General features: G+C 43.1%; 1 protein-coding gene and 1 long non-coding RNA gene across 5 annotated transcripts in view; both read right to left on the reverse strand.

Moving 5' to 3' along the window:
- The window catches only part of bahcc1b (BAH domain and coiled-coil containing 1b), a 51462-nt gene extending 44602 nt beyond the window's left edge, over positions 1-6860 (reverse strand). For 3 of the 4 annotated variants that reach the window (XM_011604286.2, XM_011604294.2, XM_011604279.2), the window contains exon 1: positions 1315-1499. The gene's annotated coding sequence lies outside the window, so the exon portion shown is untranslated. Of the gene's footprint in view, positions 1-1314; positions 1500-6456 lie in introns of those variants that run through there. The other variant, XM_029833955.1, reaches the window with a different exon arrangement.
- Positions 6861-10218: 3358 nt separating this feature from the next.
- Positions 10219-12762, reverse strand: LOC115249184 (uncharacterized). Its single transcript, XR_003887894.1, has 3 exons — positions 12273-12762; positions 10511-10759; positions 10219-10424 (listed from the first exon to the last, which is right to left on the reverse strand). It is a non-coding gene; the product is annotated as an uncharacterized lncRNA (long non-coding RNA).
- Positions 12763-19860: the final 7098 nt, after the last annotated feature.

Below are 19860 nucleotides of genomic sequence, written 5' to 3' on the forward strand. Positions count from 1 at the left end.
CTGACATTTGTCTATACATTTTTAAATTTTCTGGCCGTAAACACACGTCCTCCGTGTTTACTTCCACGTCACCAAGACGGCCACTCGGGCTTCTTTTAAAACCCGAATTTAAATCCCGTGTTATCGCAAACACAACGACGTCAGGTCGCGTGTACAGTTTGGGGGAAATTATCATTTGGATCTCTGCGCTGCAGCGTTTGTGTGTCTTGCGTGCGTGAGTGCGCGCGCGAAAGGCCACCAGACCCACTTCACCTAGACTCCCCCAAACCACACAGATCCACACGCGTACACACACACACACACACACACACACACACACAATCCCTGCTCTGCAAAGGGTCACATCGTTGTTGCACGAAAACCTCCAAGTAATCCATACTGGTGAAAACCACACGATCAAGAGCTTGACACAAAAGCCAACAATAGTGTTTTTACCCCCCAAATGTGCAAATCAGATTTCAAAGGCGAAAAGTGCGATTTGTCCAACATGAAATGAAATCTGTCAAACCGTCAGATTTGTTGGAGCTTTGAACAAATGAGTTTAAATTAAAAGGCGTCCACATCATAGGCAGCTCAAAATTATGATACCGACCGTTTCAATTTTGCAAAATCACGAAGCACATAAAAAAGCAAACGGATATTGAAAGGTCGCCTACGCTGGGGAAGCAAGCCCGGACGAGTCGAAGGCAACGCGGCGTCTCTACCGCTTCCTCACGGAGGGAGGGTGCATACAGCGCCGCGCGTAACACACTGCCCCGCGTCAAATTTCCTCCCGAACGCACGCAAATGCACGGTCGCACACAACTCGGAGACAAGAAATGTTCGACAATTCACCATCCATAAAAATAAAAGAAAATGGGAATCCACGCGTAGATGCGCTAAAAATGGAGTGGGTTTGGAATAGACCTCTGGGTGAATTAGGAACACATAAGAAATTTGGCCGTGAAGAGAGGTCAGATCAGAAAGTGACACTCGCATATCACCACAGCTGAGTCCTCCGGACCAGGAGAGGAACGACAGTGGGGATATCCGAAACAAATTCTGCACGATACCGATAAATGGTCAAATATGCAGTTTTTCTGCTATCCAAATACATCCGAGTGGAAAGTCTTTAAATTATTATTTTTGAAAGCATCAGCTCCTATTTTATTAGGTGCTGGCATGACAGACGAAACAGGATGAAAAATAGCATTTTAACAATAAAACGCTAAATTTCGATTTCCATTCCTGGCATGCAGCGCTTGATCTCAAACCGACACGCAGCAGAATTACTCACTATAATAAAACACAGAGGAAATAAATATTTCTACTCACTGGTGAGTTTTTTCCACTGCATGCTGAGTAGGATATAATGAAAGAAAAAGTAGAAAAATATTCAAAGTGAAAATCCCCGAGTCGCAAAGGTGAAACATGTGGGATTGATTACATCCGATGCTGCTGCAGACGGCGCTGTGCATTCAGTTGAGGTATGGGAGAGACGCGCCGTAGAAGTTCAGGCTTGTAGTGAATCGAGTCTCGTTCATGCAGCCGGAGACTCAGACACGCTGAGAGGAGGAGGAGGAGGAGGGGGGGAGGGGGGGATGGAGGGGTGTGTGTGTGCGCACGGGGAGGAGTGAACGCGCAGGCCTATTGGTTTGAGAACGACAATGCGAAAGCGTGCCCGTGAGGTTCACCGCCCCGTATAAACGCGCGCGCGCACACCCCCCTTCTTGACGGTAAATACAAGATACGATTGGCTGCGGCTCTGAGCCAATGGGGAAGCCGCAGGAGCAGCGGAGCGAAACGGCGGGTGTTTGATTTGCAGCCCTCGGCGAGCTGCGTGCACAAGCAAATGTGAGGAGACAGGCGGCACAGCTCGGCGCTGTCGAGTGCGCAGTGTGGAGAGGGGCTGGAGCCGTGCAGCGCTATCTGCGCGTTCTGATCAGCGGCGGAGAGCAAACAGCATCTCGCATATCCTGTGTGATCCCGCTGCAGTTTGGTTCAATGGCTCCATCTGAGTGGTTCGTTATTTTCTTATGTGACAGCGATGATGTTATAGTTTTATTGATGCTCCTGTGGGGAGAGAGGCCTACCTCCCCAACTCGCGTCGCCGCCTGTGTTTTGCTAAATAAATCCTTATTTTCAGAATCTGTCTTGGATTTATGGGACAAGTATGAGTTGTATGCATATTCATAACGGTAAATTTAGCAGCCAATGAGCTAAATTAAAAGAAGCAAAGTCTTTATAATAAATGTGTCCACTGGGATAATGGGGGAAATCCCAAAGGAGTATTTCATAATATCGAAATTTATTCTTTAAAAGTAAACTCCATAGTGCTAGTCATTCTGTATACACGCACCTTCTGAGTCACGCCATCTATCAATATGCAATCTAATGTTTTATTTAAACCTAAAGCAAATGAACAGCGATTAAAGTGGGAAGGCAGGAAAAAGACGAGGGGGTAATATTTTGCGTTGAGACCTATACATAAATCCAAACATCACCAGTTACAGTATATTCAATATGCTTTAATTTATGGTTGTAGGTGTATTTAGCCTTATCCCACACGCACACGGACACACACGAGTCGAATCACTAATTTAAAAGCATTACTGTCCCCGGGGTAGCTTTTGCATGGTTCACTAATTTAGCCAATTAAAAGTGGAAGGATATGAGCTTGTATGTTTCCCTGTCGAAATATATGAGCTGCTATGGGCTAATATTCCGGTCTAGCTTTGTTTATATGGGGAAGCAAAGGGTTAAAACTCCAGGCTTCGGCACTGTGGGGCTCCTGATTGGTTGGCACGTCGCCAGAGTGCTGTCAATCACCGAGTGTAAACAAGTCTCTGATTGGCTGCTGGCCAGTCCGCACTGGGCTGCATGAAAAAAGCAATTACTGCCCCTGCGGTTTCAAGGCGGCCCCGCGTTGAACGATGAAAGGCGATAAGGAGGACCGGTTTCAAGGCGCCCCAAGGCGAACCCCGTTGGCCCCAGAGCAAAAGGAGAGTCAAGAGTGACTAAATCAAAGGGAATACGGTAAAAGAGGGGAAATTACACGTTGTATTAAATTCAGTGCATACATTCGCGGAATGACGCAATAACAACCTTGTGTTTAGAACGTGGACGAGAGAGCGGGGAAACAGCTACTGCGCCTCTTCGAGGGAGCTCTCTTTTAATAAAAGGAAAAAAGTTTTTGCAGAGAAAATGATAAGATGGAAAAGTTAGAAGTCTCTCGACAAACAAATCCTAGGTTTTTCCTCTCCGAATATATATATATACTGTATATAAGGGGCGAATACACCAGCCGTCAGCTCTGGGCCTCAAAGATTTTATTGCCGACTGTTCAATAATTAAGTGGACATTTGCGCTCTTTACACAGCGACATAAACGTTAGGTCAAATATAATAATAAATTAAGGTTATTAATTGTTTTTGAAAAAGAGAACATAAAACCATAAATCACTACGCTATCAAAATACCTGAAAACAAAGAATAATGTTTAAACCTATTGAAATAAATGGAAATATACGCGATTAAATATGTTATATACGTACAATTCTTTGCGGGTGCGCGTCCTTGTGACACACTGCAACACGGACAATAAAGAACCTTGTTGTGCGGCTCACAAAAGGGCTCGGGCGCTCCAACAGAAATCTGCATTTAATTTATTTAGTGACAAGGAAAAGCCTTTTATAGTTTGATTTTTATTGGTTCTTTTTTTCTTCTTAAGGGTGGGGGTTGGGCGTGTGACTGCTTGCGTGCGTGGATGACTGTGATTGTTCCGAGAAAAAGCAACACACACCCAACCTCCTCTCTGTTGCTTGTGCCAGCGTGCGTGCATGCGTGCGCGTGTACGTGTGTGCGTGTGTGTGTGTGTGTGTGTGTGTGTGTGTGTGTGTGTGTGTGTTGGGGGTCATAATTAATGTGGATTGACTGATTGCTCTTGAAACAGACCGGTCCTGCGCTCAGATTGTCCTCGAGCAATGAAGCGTTCCTGACTGACACCTTCCACCTTCGCTTCTTCGCTTCCTTCTCTCTCGTTTTTCTATTTGCTCCACTTTTCTTCCCTTAAACACCAGCGAGACTCTTTCTCCGTGGAGAGGAGGCACACTAATCGGCTCCGCATTTCTGGTCCGCCGGCCGAAAGAGCTCTGGGCGTTTGTTGTCTGCACGCATTTTAATGGCCGCGCTTTAATGACTGGGAAATTAAGTAGGTCTATTATATTCCGACCATTTCTATGATACTACCCCCCCCCCCCCCCCCCCCCCCCCCCCCCCCCCCAATTCTAGTGACTATTTCACGGCAATAAAAAAGCATGATGTGTGTCAAAAGTGGGCGCTCTGCTCTGTTGCCCCAACTTTAACGGAACTTCTCAAAGTCCAAATGCATGAGAGGAAAACACACACAATTCACTCTCAACAGGAAACACACTGGCGAGGCTGGATTTAAATGAGGTCCAAATAGAGAGCTGTCTCCGTGGGAGGCATCCATACTATTCTCACCAGATATTTCTGATAGCCCTTTAATGATGTGAATTTCCCAATAGGGCCATACGCCAGGGAGACACTCCAGCTATCTAAAGGTGGTGAAACCCTCTGAGACAACACAGTCATATGAAAGCTTGGGAAATGTAGCCTGCTACATGTTATGATCAACAAGGTGTTCTGGGCCTGCACCTACAATCATAGAATTCTCTCGCTCCCTCTCCCAAATTGTAAATATTTCAAATAATTCAACAAGAACAAGAACAGTGGCCAAGAAGAGACGATCATTTATTAACATGTCCAGACCAGAATTCTGTTTCTGGAATAGAAGGTTCTTTAAAAGATCTTGGAAAAAGTCATGACAATGACTGAGGCAGAACAAGAAGATGGTGGCGATCATGATGCATGTACACAAAAGTAGTACTTGTCACTAAGCCATATGCACTATATCCGGCTGCAACCGCTAGCAGGCATGTATGAGATGAAAGCATCAGCATCTATATTTATAGTCCATAAAAATGTGGAGGCTTTAATTATCATTACCATTTGAACATAAACAGCTATAGCATGCCCCCTGCCTTTGCGCCATACACTTTATGTGCAGTTTATATTCCAATGGGGGAGAGAATTGAATCTTAAAGGCCAATGAGCTGAAGAGCAAGTAAAATGTTGACATTACAGGCACAAGTAATGGTATTGACTGCGCCTGACATCAGCCTTATTTTGTGTATGTGTTTCCTGAAATTTAACTTCCCTCTGTCAGGATGTGCGCACAATGGCATCCTGTGCAGGCATACACAAGCTGAGAATAACAGACAACCTCTGCATCTGTTTTATTCTGATGGTAGAATGGTCATAAAATGTGTGTTATCGGGGAAAGGTAACCCTCGATTCTAGGGGTCAATAGGTCAGCAGCCATCTACTGACGATTCATGTGTCCAAAGTTTGTATTATTGGAACAGAATTTGCATATGTAAATAAATAAATAAACAAAGAAATAAATCCCATGACCTATTTAATAAAATAAAAATGCAATAAAACTATAATCATAATTTAGAAGTAAGACATAAATAACTAATGAATAAGGAACATATTTATTTGTTTATTTAAAATTTTGGTCAAAAAATTAACCCCAAATCATACCCACTTAATATAGGAATCTGGCACATATTTGACCACATTCCTTGGCTGCAGTGATATTAAAAGGACCATAAATTTACCATAATGTGGTCAAGGCAGGACTCCTATAGGCAGGTGTTTAATGCGGGTTTAAATGGCTCCTGTAACACGACAATGTGGTTCTGAGGTAGGATGTTTATTTTCTGCTACTTATATGATGTTTTAACCTGTAGAAACAACTGATTGATTGGAAACTTTTCTATAACCTCTTTGATTGTTGAAATTTGAGGATCAGAAGGCCTTCCCAACCATTTTGTTTCCACTTTTATCCAATGTAAATACCTGAAAATGCGTGCATGTGTGTGTGATCTCATACACTAATTCACACTTACTGCCGCTGTGCCAAAAGATAAAATGAACCCATACACGCGTGTGTGTGTGTGTGTGTGTGTGTGTGTACCTACGTTGGTGTTGGCATATGTCCCCTCACGTAAACCCAAACATCAAAATACCATGACGTCCAGTCGCCGAGTGTCCATCCTCTTAGATTTGCCAATAGTAAGAACATTTTCTCCAGAGCCCGATTTCAGGTTGTTGGAGGCGCTAAAGAATTGTTCAAGCGAACTTTTTATCGTGTTCCAGCCCGCATTTAGAAAGTCGAGGCTCCCATTTAACCTCGGGGTCAGTTTGCTTTCAGACACAAAAACGTTTTAAACATTGCATCGACACGATCGAAGTAAATTCAAAGTTTTTTTTCCAAGTATTTACGAGGAAAATTCGCATAAAAATATATAAAAAAAACATGCCTAATTAATTTATGTAGGGTCAGCTGCATACATACTAACAATTAAATAATACGAAATGCAACACCTACCTATGAAACTGTCGTCCCTCTGCCAGAAAACTGTATTCGCAGACAGCATTTTTCCAGTTAATTAAAAATGTCTTAAAAAAATAAAGTTCTTCCTCTGAAATGTGTGGTGAAAACGCGTCTCCACACTCGCTTCTTCCGAAGCAGCGCGCGTACAAACGTTTCACCTTCAATCTCCGTTTCCTTTCGCTTTAACTGAGTTCATCCACTGAGGGGCTTTCCCGACTAACCCCGGATCCTGCGGATCTGAGTCTCCATGATACTGTTACTGCAAATTTATGCCCGGCTGACGCGTCCTCTCTCCCCCACAATGGAACCGGTGCGCTGACATTAAACAGAAAATTGATGGAGAAACTCTCCTTCCCTCTCGCTCTCGTCCTCTCTTTCCCCCGTACACACACTATCTCTCCCTCTCTGTATCTCCCTCCCCCTCTCCCGCCTCGTGTAAAGGGGAGCTTCCATGTGTGTGCGTGTGTGTGTGTGTCTCCCTTAAATTCAAGGCAAGGGGTAAAAGGGCATTACCGAGCATGTATAGAACTCACGCCGGGAACCCATACTACCATCTTACCGACAAAGACAGACCTGCTAGCCTAAAATTGTCCCACACACCGATTTTTCTTCTGGCCTCTGCTGCTTTGTTTGTATTTATGATGGAGCTGAACCGACTTCATCCAGCGGGGGTTGCAGAAAGCCCATATCCATTGTTTCTTTTTTCATAGGATGATAAATGCACAGAGGTTTATCAAAGTGAACATATGTTGTTATACAGTTATAGCCTATGTGTGCACGCACACGTGAGGGCCACACTCACGCAGGCTTTACCTTATGGAAAAGTTTGTCGCGCCGTTAGCCTCTGTTGGGGACAATTCTGTCTCTTTTTACCAGAAGTTTGGCGGATATTGACTTAAATGCCCCTCAATTTAAATAATCTTTTTTGTAAATAAACACTATCATACACACTCACTGTGAAGGCTTTTTGCTGCAGAGCCGTATGGGCATTTGGTTCTGAGACGGACTGACATGTACCTTTAAAATACACCTCAGTTTTGTGCGCAGAGTCCCAAAAGGCCTCCTAATTTTATGCGTAAAAGTGAAGTGTGTGAGTCGCGCGCTCCCTTTCGAGCAGCGCTCGGCCTGGTCCGGACGTAGTGGACAATGAAATGATCACAAATGTCCAGCAGACAAGCACACTCATGTAAAAACGAGCACAGGCACACTCACGTACAAACACAAAACAATGCGTTTCCGTGGAGACGGGTAAAATAGCACAGCTTGGAAACGAATGCGCAAGAAACGAGTTGCGGCTTGGAGATGATTACACAAACGGTACGCATTGGAGTCTTCCTCTCTGTTTCCCAAACGGGACCTCAGCCCGTGGTTTCTCCTCTTCTTCTCCCCCTGCAGCCCCTACTGGCTGCCCCCGTGGGTCACTGCTTCGGGAGCACACGTCACCAGCGCGTTAACCCCTGCTTCACCACGTTCCAGACAGAAGCGGGGCCGGGAGCCCTGCAGGGTTGTGTAGAGGGAGGAAGGAAGGCAGGAGGACGGCCAAATATGAGTGCGAGTCCCCTCGGGCGCCCCGACGGGCGAGTACAGAGGGTCTCTACGAAATGAAGAACAGATTTCTTTCAATTTATTTTAGTGCAGTGGAAATTCACCCTACAACAGCTTAACTGCCGTAATTAGTCTGCGTAATTTGTTTGGTTCTGTTTCCTGTTGGAAAAAAATATGAACTTTAAAGAAAATATGGCTTTTAAAATGATTTACTTTATTATTTTTTTCAAACTCTCAGTTTCTATTATTTTCCCAACCATGTTCATTCTTTTTTATGTTTACAGTTTAGGCTTGACGTCTGCTGCAAATCCACATCATCCCAGATGTTATGCATTATTCATAATTCTTGCAGAATCTTTAGACACAACAACATATGGGTTATTTATGTGGGGCCACATAACACAAAGCAAATACATTTAAAAGGCCCCAAATTCCAAAATGTCACAATAAGCTCCAAACAAAAAGCCAACGCTTTCCACAAATACGCTCTATATTTTGAAAAGTAGTGGACTGTGACAGCAGCAGTTTCCTTCAGACAACAAGAACCAGGTCCAGCCCAAAGATCCACCTAAACAGTCTCCCAATTCAGCAGAGCTTTAAGTTTATTATGAAGGTTCCAAACCATTGCTGCAACTAATCATACTGTTTGGAAAATAGAAACTCTCCAGTGACCAAAAGCAACAATGCAAACATAAATCCTTCCACTGTGGTTATGCCTATGCATTTCAGAGGTTTTAAAAGATTGAGGAGGGAGTGGGAGGGGCCTTATTGGACCACACCCACCGAGCCAAAATATGCCCACTGATTCAGTGTGGCTATGCTGTTGTATTTTTATCATACTGGGTCATTATATTAGTCTTTATATTAATTTAAAAAGAGATATTTATTGCAGCCATGTGAGCAAACTGAGCCTTTATGTTAGATTTTGGCCTTTTCATCTTTTTTCTGTTATCTGATGGAACAAGCCATCAGGGCTGATTCATCAGGGATGGACACTCATAACTACTATGTACTTCACAGCGTAAAAGCACACCGTCGGCAAATCGGCACTTACATGCTGTCACTTCAGCTTTGAAGGGGGACGGCACTGTGGCACTGGAATCATCACCTGCGACCTCATTACAAAGACCCCAGAAGAAAAACAGTTTACTGCTAAAGGTCTGAGAGGGAATAGGGTGCAAAATACTGTCTCCTTCTCTTCTCAACCCTCTGCCTGTGTTGGGTAAAGACACCTCAGTGAGATACCATCTGAGGTATCAGGTGATTTTCACAACAGGATTCTCCAGGTTATATATGCAACACTTATCATGCTCGTTTTGGGTGGTTGTTACAGGTTTGTTTCATGGCATTATCTTTTTAAATAATGGGATAGATGTTCATTTCAAAATGTTGCAGATGATATTGATGAATACAGACATTCGTGAGATTCCCCCACCAGATATGATCCCTTTTATTTGTTGTAATGAGGTTGCTCCCTTTTAACAGTATTTGCAGCCTGCTGCTTGTCTGCTACATGCATACGTGCATGTGTGTGTGTGTGTGTGTGTGTGGATCCGTAACGTGAACGTGCGTGCATATGTGTGTGTTTGTGACACAGCTGTGATAGGTTAAGAATCAGATGCGAAACTCGTTTCTGGTTCCAATTTGAGTCCAGTCCCTCCTAGGAAAACGGAAAACACTTCAAGGTGCCACTGCACCAATAGAAGGTGCTGGTTGTGCCGTTTACATGAATTTCTGGAGAAAAGTGGTGGCCCTGAATGCAGCGCACAGACGCGCGCAAATGCAGAAAAATGGGTGCAGATAGAGACATGCGCGCCCTTTTTTAAAGTTTGTGGTGACACTGGGACTCCAAAGGTGAGCCAGCCACAAACGGGTGATCTAAGAGAGCAAAGCATCATGGGAAACGGCTCTTTGCTTGAGTGCCAAATTCTTAAATCCTTTCTCACAATGTAATGCATATCAGTCATAAAAGCAAGTTACATCAGGATGCACAGCGGAGCCTTTATCCTGAATCTGCTATGCACATTTGGGCTCTCTCTTATGGGTTATGGCAGGTATGCATATTCTATGAAGCAGCATTAAACCACAGTGACAAACAGAGATATCTCTTCAACATCATGCCAGGCTTTCATCCATCCATCTATCCGTTTGCCTCTATTTTTTTTGCAGCTGCTAATGCAACAGCCAGGACAGAAACAAAGCTATCTTTGTGACAACCCCCCTCCTCCTCCTCTTGGTCGGCTGATGCATTTGCTTGTTCTCTGTATCACCCCCTCCCCCCTCCCTCGGCCCCAACCCTTGTTCCTCTTCCAATCGTTCACTAAAAAACTTCTTTTCTTCCTATATTTTTTCCTCCTCACATCTGTACCAGCATCACATGGCCTGGAGAATCATGTGGTCTCCACAGTGGCTGTTGCCTGGGAGAAGAAAAGAGAAGTGTGTGTCAAAGCCCATTTTTGAGAGGTCAGAGATCAGCCCCACCCTCCTTTGATCTACCCCTCACTTCTGGTACGACCTAGATGTTGCTTATGAGCGTTGTTCCACTGCAGTTAGTAAATCTATAAGAGTGCTTCACAACAGCCTCCTTTGCAGAACAAAAGTGTGAAATTTGGATAATGGTGCAACTTCCACATCTCATTCTCTCCAACATGTGCACCATGTGCACCAACTGTCTAGTTTGCTTCAACAAGAACCGCATGTGTGCCTCCGCTGTTGATCATGAGACCAGTGAATGATGAGGTAATGTGATTATCTGTAACGAAACAAAAAAGGGAAAAAAAATGAGTCCAAATTATTGACATTTTAGTAAAGGAAGTGAACGACATTTGAGGAAAAAGTGGCGCTGTTTATGGCCTCGTACAGACTTTAACCATCATAACCAACATACTTCTGTGGCTCATTTTATTTTAACCAAATGTTGCTCTAAGAAAAACCTTTAATCTCTGTTTGGTTTCATCAGGCCAGAGTTAATCACCCAGATTATACAGACCTCCTCTTACTCAAAACAGAAAGGGAGACCAAGCTCTTTTTTTCAACAGTAGAAAGAAATGCAGAAGTATTTACTGTGTATGTGGAGTACATACTGACCATCTCCAGGCAGACCTGCCACTTCATCACCTTTTCCCATCAATAACAACCATAGCGGAAGACAGATATGTTTATATGGCATGTTGCAGAGGGCTTTACACAAAGCGGATGCATTAAAACATCCATCTTACTCAGATGAAATCGTTGCAGCTCTTACTGTCTCTCTGCCTTCCTCTCCAGCAACAAGTGGCCATTTCTCCAGATACATTCTCACGTATATTATACTGTTCCATCTGCAACAGACTCCGAGCGATCCGGGCTCCGTATCATTGACAGGTATATGTGTGGATTTATTGTTTCTAAAAATACCAGCGCATGCACGTGCACTTGTCCCTAAATACACAGGCCTCGCTCACTTTGAAGCAATGAATGAGCGGGTTGTGGGTGCAAATAAAATTTTAGTGCTGTGGTAATGTTGCCGAGCAGCGTGGCACCACAGCTAATGGGGGATCAGATGTACAACCCTACTGCTGCACCCAGCTACACACTGAACTCCTGCATCTGTGGTCTTCTTAAAAAGATCATATCCTGAACATTCACAGCTATGGCAAACTAAAATTGATAAAGGTTCATATTTCTGCAGTACCGGTTGCAACATGAATAAGGGAAGTCATCATTGGCTGAAGAGAGCTTCCTCTGCAGGAATGTTGAAAATACCAAAGGGTTAACAAACTTTTAAACACCCATCTAAAGTCACCTTTGTGCTGACAAATCAGAAGCCTACAAGGTAAATAGTGCGTTTGTGTGTGCGTGTGTGTGTGTGTGTGTGTGTGGGGGGGGGGGGGCAGAGTATTATTGGGCTTTCTTGGGGAGTTATCCATTAATTTGGGGTTAAAGTCCATTTGCATCGAGACAAAGGGGACACGGTCCATCCATCTCCAGACCGAGGGGACAGGAGTAACAGAGGATGGGAAGGAGGTTTGTTTGAGGGAGGTGAACCGTCCTCTCGCAGATAAATCTGCTGCCCTCAGGGGTGCATTTATATAGGTGAGGACTGACTGCTCTGCAAGCCAAGAGTGATTTATCTGAAAATACCACCAGCACATGCACGACTGAATCAATTCTTGCTATTTAGGTTTTCATATAGTGTAGACATATTGAGCGCACATTTTTACAGTGATAAACAAATGCATAACTTTTACGCCATGAAGAGGAAAAAAAGCAAAGTTTAGATTTACTTGATTTTTGGTCTTTTTAGCAGCTGTGACTTCATTCTGTATGCGGAACGTCCTTCAGACAGCCAGAGAAAGGATTTCCTAGCAACGATTATGATGTGCACGCACTCACACATGCCTACGCGCACGCTGGGGCTCCCTCCAGTTATCAGCTCGTGCGTTCCCCCCTCCTCTTCCCTCTCTGCTCCGACGTGGAGGAGAGAGAAAGGGAGAGAGAGAGAGCGCGAGGGGAGCTAGAGAGAGAGTGAGAGAGAGAGAGAGAGCGGGAGAGAGAGAGAGCGGGAGAGAGAGATCCCCACTTCACTGCTCTCCCCTGGAAGCCCCAGCTGCTGGATAGACTGCGCGGTTACACGGGCTCTCTGCCTCCCTGCGCACCGAAATGGCGGTGCGTAAATATGGTGACGGCTCGCGCTGCGCCAAAACGGGCAACGAAGCGAAGGACCGGGTGAAGACGAGAAAGCAACCGGGAAGCGATCATATGTGTGCACCGCGGCTTTCGATTCCACGCGAAAGTCACAGGAGCAACGACCTAAAGCTCAGAAGACTGAAGTAGAGGGGGATGGGAGGACTCGGAGCTCCGCGTATTTATATCCGATGCGTAATGGCACGAAACGATGCTCCGCTGGTCGTACTGACATTGTGTTAGGGAGAAAAACGAGTGGGGGTTAAAGTGTGGGGCTTTACCGGCAAATACCGAAGAAGATTTACATTATATTCAAATGCAACATTCGACAAGGGGGGCAGGGACTACATACCGACTGCGCTCGACGCGCATGCACGCCTTTCGTTCCCTCCTCCTTTACTCTGACAGGGAACCGTTTGCGGCAGGGCGCCATTTTCAAAAGCCTTCTTTGCATATGAGATTTATTTTTGCTGCAGGAGGGCTGCGGCCACGCTGCCGTCTCATGTTACGCTTAAACCCGCCGAAGAAGAATAAGGACGAATGCAGAAGAAAGGATATTTGGAGGAAACTTTTGTAATTTTGTCCTTCTTTCTATTTTTAATGGAAAAGGTGAGGTATTTATATATTTTGGATTTTTTTTTGTCAAATATTTTAAAAAGTTATAAAATTGTGAGATTGTGTGACACTGACAGGCTATATTTAAAGAAACCTTTTACGAATTTAAATTGTTTTAATAAATAAGCATTAAATATGTAACTGATGTAGGATTACAATTTATAAGTACCGTGCTTTAAAACTAAAGTTTGCTAAAGGATACTTGTACTTTACAAACTTAAAATAGCTGATTTATTTTTAAATTAATTAAATAAAAAACTTTCACTGTTTTAATGGAATATATATAATTAAACGTTATAATACATAATAGTGTAGTGCATAAAACATAAATAATATTTCTAAATAACGTAATCAAATCGTTATGATAAAATACTGCAATTGTAATTATTTTGGTATTCCATAAGTTAATATTTTTGACGTTTATTCCAAAGAAAAACGGTGTGGTTTTGAGCAAAATTAGATTTGGGCGCGCGCCTGTTTGTGTGTGTGTGTGTGTGTGTGTGTGTGCGCGCGCGTGTGTGTGCTCAAATCAAAATATGTGCATACACACCTAATATTTAGAAAATTAATATTCTAATGTAAAATATTTAAGGCCAAATAATAATAATTTTGGAGAAGCTTTTATAAAGCGAAAAACGGTCTCTTCTGTGTCCAGTTATAAAGGTCAGACTGATTTAATAATGAACCTTTTCTTAAAACAGCAAAGCAGATATAAAGGTAGAGGATCAAGTCTGTTCTCTGTAATTCCGCCGTGATTCGGTCGCTTTTAGCTTTACTGTGATGGACAGCAGCTTATTTATCGGTAAATACGTTGTCTGTGTTTCCATTCTCTCTTTAAGGCATAAAGGTTCGCTTGCTCTCTCGGGTCATTTGTCGATATTCTTCCATAACTGAAAATGAAAACAGCTTGTCGTAAAGAAGTCTTTTCCTATGTTTGGCTAATTTTCAGAACCTGTGTGTGTGTGTGTGTGTGTGTGTGTGTGTGTGTGTGTGTGAGAGCGAGAGAGAGCGTCAGTAGTTTGATGCTGATTCAACGTGACTGCAGCAGGACGGCCAGTTTTTCTGTGGCAGCACGATGAGGCGATAATAACAATATTACAGGATCACCGAAAATATATCGTTAGGCTTCCGCAGGCTGAGACACTCGAGACTGAACCATTAATAATCCGTTTTCTGATTTTTGAGAAATCTGATATGACGCTTAACAACGGTAATAATAAACACAAGAAAATACAAGTAATTTAATTGATTTTTTTTAAAAATTCATTTAAATAATTGTTAAATAAAGCGCAGGATAATAACCATAACATTCAGATCTACAAAATTAACCAGTGAATAAAACGGCTCCAAACGCACATCAAAGATTTCTGTTATTAAAAAAATAATATTCAACTTGTTCATTTCTGTAGATTGTTGTGTTTTACGCGCTGTGTACTGGCCGAATTATTTGGGATTTTTTATATTTATGATGTGTCTTAGCTGGCTCAATAGAAAAAGCTGTTTTTCTAAATTAAATATTTGCTATATATAGTCTGCTTTGTTGTGCGATGTCTATCATAATTTTTATTTTTGTCACATTTATTCATGGCTTAGGTTTTAAAGAAATCGCCATAGGATTTGATATTTTCAGTTGAAGCCTATTTGCTTACAAAAATACCTTTTGCCTGCATTTGTGTCCCATGTGCTGCTTGAATTATTAAACATTTGCAAGACAAACTACTCTCGCGTGCGCGTGTGTGTGTTTGCTTGTTCATGAGTGTGAACATTAACCTGAATAAGGCTAAACCACATAAGAGGCAACTGTAGTTATTTTGTTCAGAAAGTGAAACGTGTCCGGATGCATCAGCAGGCGCACAGAGGTAATTTTTGCAGCCAGTCGAGGCCACAAAAACTCAACGATCTGAATGATCATCCTACAACATCGACGGGTTTAATACAGCCCATTCATAGCTCTGTAATTACATCTCAGACAATTAAAACGCAAATTAACAAAGTGGTGCCTAGGCATAGGCTGGAGCAAAAATGTTTGGGACGATCTTAACCACGCAGGCGTTCCCCCAAACCAACAGTAGCGCTTAGCTTTGCATAGAGAAATAAGATACCCGTGTAGGTAAACTTCATTTCTTTATTTCATTAATCGCAAATACTTGCAACCCCCGTCTTTTGTATACACCGGAGTGGCGGTTGCAATTGTTTGCTTTATTTTATCTTCCCATCACCGCCATTGTAAACGGCGCCGCAAACGCATTCACACACAAATGTTCGGGTTTTGTTGCGAATCCGCAGCCTACTTTACATGAGAGATGCCAATTATTCGCTACCAGTTGATTATTTGGGAAGAAACAGGCGTGGAGGAGGGGGTGGGGGGCTCGGCCTTTCCTCTCTTCACCCCTCCTCCCCCCTCCGCTCTTGCCCCCACCCTTCCTCGACACCCCACCTCCCCCCGCCAGCGCTGGGATGGCCGTAGAGAGAATCTCCACCACCTCCATCGCGAGAAGGCACCCAGCTAAGAAATACAATACAAACTCAATTAAAGGCAGTCTCTGCTGCGACTTACTGCAATGAATGATAAATTGGTCGTCGTTCTCACACTGTGGGATCTCTAAAATTGCAATAATAGACAGAATCGTTATGTAAAATATGCATGGGCCCACATTTATCAAATTTGGTCCTGGGTGGGGGTGGGCGCACGTCTTTGTCAGGAAATTCCTGTTCAAATAGCCAGTTTTATTTCTCAAAAACACATGTTTAAGGTCAAACCCTGTCGTACTATAAACTGACACACTGTTACAGTGAGAATGGACGGGCTCGCCGCGCAAAATAAAGATGCCGCCACGGCTTTCACGAAGAACACAAAGTCATTCTTATGATTGTCTGGCATGAAATTAGCACAGTAAAAGTTGTTTTAGCAGTAAACAGTGGAAACAATGATAATTAAAATGGGAGGGATAGGGAGGGGGACCTTTACTTACAGTGCATTATAAATAGTTTTCTCTAAATGTTCACAATCATTCATTTGTATTTCCTTCAGCCAGGTTATACAATATGGACTGATTGCTTAAATATAAAGGTAATTACATGATAAAAAAGATTATTCCTGTGGATATTTGAACCTGTTCTTCAGGCAATGCTCAAATGATGTTTAAAAGCAGTATTCCAGTATCACAGACCTATTCATCCAGGAAGTTAAAACAATAAATCTGTGAAAAATGTCAGTTTGTCGCTTAAATGGATTTCATTTCACTCGGTGACCGGATGAAGTGCAGCCCTCATTTTCACCTTCTACCCCTGAACAACACCTCCAGGTGGGTATGATTTGAAAATCTCCCAAAAAAATAAATTAAAAAAAAAGCAACCATCTCACCAATTTCACACTTTATGCCGAGAAGTTAAGCAATTTTAGTGTGCAGGGTGTAAGTAGATGTGACTATCTGGAGTTATAAAAATTAACCCAGGTGTGAGTAAACATGTGAAGCTCTTAATGACTCACACTCGTCGAACCTTTCACCGTCAGAGGCATCAGACTGTCGGGAATATGAGCCTGCAACACCCCTGAAGGAGAAGTGAGCGCCACAATGAATTTTGAATAATTCTGAATACGAGAGAGAGGTTTTTTTAAAACATTGTTGAAGTGAGCGTTGCAGTTTTGGAGTTCTTGCAAAAACGTGAACATTTGAAGTGACCGTGTGACACACACACACACACACACACACACACACACACACACACACACACACACGCACACCCTTCCCATCAGGCTGTATTCCCTTTGAGATGCACAGTTCACGTAAAACAACAAGCACATGATTCATTTGTGAACGTAGCTGCTCATTCCTCCTCCTCCTCCTCCTCCTCCTCCTCCTCCTCCCTCTCAATACTGTCTACAATTACCCTGCTGTGCTGAAACACACTAGCAGAGCAGAGAAGTCAGCGCCATGTATTACAATCTTTGGGCTTCCTTTCAATTTTTTTTTTTATATTTTGACACCAGCATGTTGACATGATGGAAGCAAACATGTTGGAACTGGGCGCAAAATGTTATCTGGAAATGAGGAATGACAGCCTACTTACGCTCAGCAGGTGTAGGACAAAAAGAGCGTGTGTCAGTTTGGGGTTTTTAATAAAAATTAAAACCCTTTCGGAGGAGGTTCATAAACAAATCAAATACTACAATTGCAGAGAAGCGAGTTTGATGAAACCAAATGTCTGATTGGTGCTCGCAGAGGCTAATATTTAGGTTTTGGTGGAATTATTCCTTTACATGTCTGGCTAATGAGGAGAAAAATATTGATTTTCTGCAGTGGCCTGAGAAAAAGAGTGATATACTCACCTCACCTCACACACACACACACACACACATACACACACACACACAGTCATCCCCTCTTTTATTCCATTAATCTCTCTGAACAGTGTCAGATACTGGAGGGCGAGTGCAACATCGTGGAGCTCTAATATATTCCAACCCTCACTTTGCCTGTGGCATCCATATGTTTAATTCCACTACAAATGTTTTGACAGCAAATGAAAAAAAAAAGTATATTTTTTTGCTTACATTTTCTCAACATTACAGGGTGGGGGGGGGGGGGGGCAATGGGGGGAATCATCACTTTTCTCTTTTGTTACGCTCTTTGTGCATCTCAGGGGCTTTATTCTTCCTCTTGTGTGTGCGTGTCCTAAAAAGATGCACACTAATGCTTTATTTAATTGGTTGTGGACCACCTGCAGTTTTAACATTTCCAGTGGCAGATTTCCGACTCCCCCAGGTCAGCTATACTGTAGCCGAGCTGGGCATGGAAGACAAATATGCTGTTTGTGACATTAAAACCATAAAATAGACACTCAATTTTTGTGTTAAAATTCAAAAGCTGCACATTGAAAATTATTAAACTTATAAAAAAATATGTCTAAATAAATTTACTCTCTCTCTCTCTCTCTCTCTCTCTGTCTCTCTCTCTCACTCACACACACGCACACACACTCATTGTGTTTACATGGTGCCTTTTCACACAAAGCACACAGTGAATATAGGCTCATTACCTGCAGGTGTGTGTGTGACAATGGAGTCCTGGAGTCCATTGAAAAGATACGCTCCAATACAGTAATAATCTCACACACTGCACGTCAGGATCACACGGGATCTGTGCATGTGTGAGTGTATTTTTCTGTTAGGAGGAGATGTGTGTCAACCGGGAAGGAAGGAGGCTTGTGAGGTCACCAGGAAAATAAGAGGGGGGAAAAGATAGTGGGACGGACAGGGATGAAAGAAAGACTGTGTATGTGTGTTTGTGTGTGTGTGTGTGTGTGTGTGTGTGTGTGTGTGTGTGTTAATACGACAAGTTCCTAAACACTCAACATGTGCTCATTAGTGCCTTACTAGGTAACTTATGTATGTTGTTTGACATGTACTCTCTGCTGTAACATACTGTGTGTGTGTGTGTGTGTGTGCGTGTGTGTGTGTGTGCATGTGTGTTCCAGGATAGACCATTCATCATTCTAACATGCTGGGTTTACTTTGCCCGTGATAGAGACAGAGGTGAGGAGCGGGGAGAATTGATGTGAGTGTGTGTGTTTGTGTGTGTGTGTGTGTGTGTGCGTGTGTTTGAGTATATGTTGGAGGAGGGGTAGGCCTACGTCAATTTCAGAATTAAACCAATGGCCAAACCAGATGTGGTGTGTAAGATGAAGGTGTGTAGGCTTCCTCATGTGTTTTTTTTTCTTGTGTGTGTGTGTACGTGGCAGGGTCAGGTTTACTCCACCTCCCCCATAGCTGACATGCATGTCATATACCATGTATCCCACCCCCCATTTTCAGCCTCATCTCTACCTACATAAATCTCTGTCTTTCTCTCTCTCTCTCTCTCTCTCACACACACACACACACACACACACACACACACACACACACACACACACACACAAACACACGATTTTCTGCATTCCTCTACCCATGCAAATCATGCATAAGCTTGAAGTTAAAAGGTGTCTGGTTTGGAATGACATCACACTAAAAATGGGTGTGTGGGTTCAGAGTAAGGTCAGGTGACATAACTGATGATCCCATCACGCTGTCAAACAAACAGCCACTGCCATGACAACAACCAAATATGCAACAGGCCATCCAGAGGAGGCAGAGAGGAGGGGAAGAACTTCAGTTGAGATAGTTGCATCAGACCTCCTTCTCATTTTTAATGTTTTAAATCCTGAATCAGCCCAACTGGAACGCCTGGTGCTTTTACAAGGTTGTTTTTTGTGTTTGCTGACCTTTGACCGGCGCGATCAGGGAAGTGAGTGGAAAATTTTCGAATGGACGATCCACTGCCCCCCCTACTGGTCCCCCACTGAACCACACTCAGACTGGACAAGAGGTCTGACCCTGAATCATTTGAATTTGATACCTAAACCAATTAAAGGGTCTTAATTGGTTAAAGGGTGCGATTAAAAGTGTCGAGATGAAGTGAGATTTGATTGAGTGTTTTTGAGAATAGTTTTTATTCTTTAAAAACAGCGTCTGCTGTGGGTTTAGAGATGAGACAAGAGGCGAGGTCAGAATATAACTGGGAATTGGGAACG

The sequence above is a fragment of the Takifugu rubripes genome, chromosome 1 (assembly GCF_901000725.2).
Source record: "Takifugu rubripes chromosome 1, fTakRub1.2, whole genome shotgun sequence".
NCBI lineage: Eukaryota > Metazoa > Chordata > Actinopteri > Tetraodontiformes > Tetraodontidae > Takifugu > Takifugu rubripes.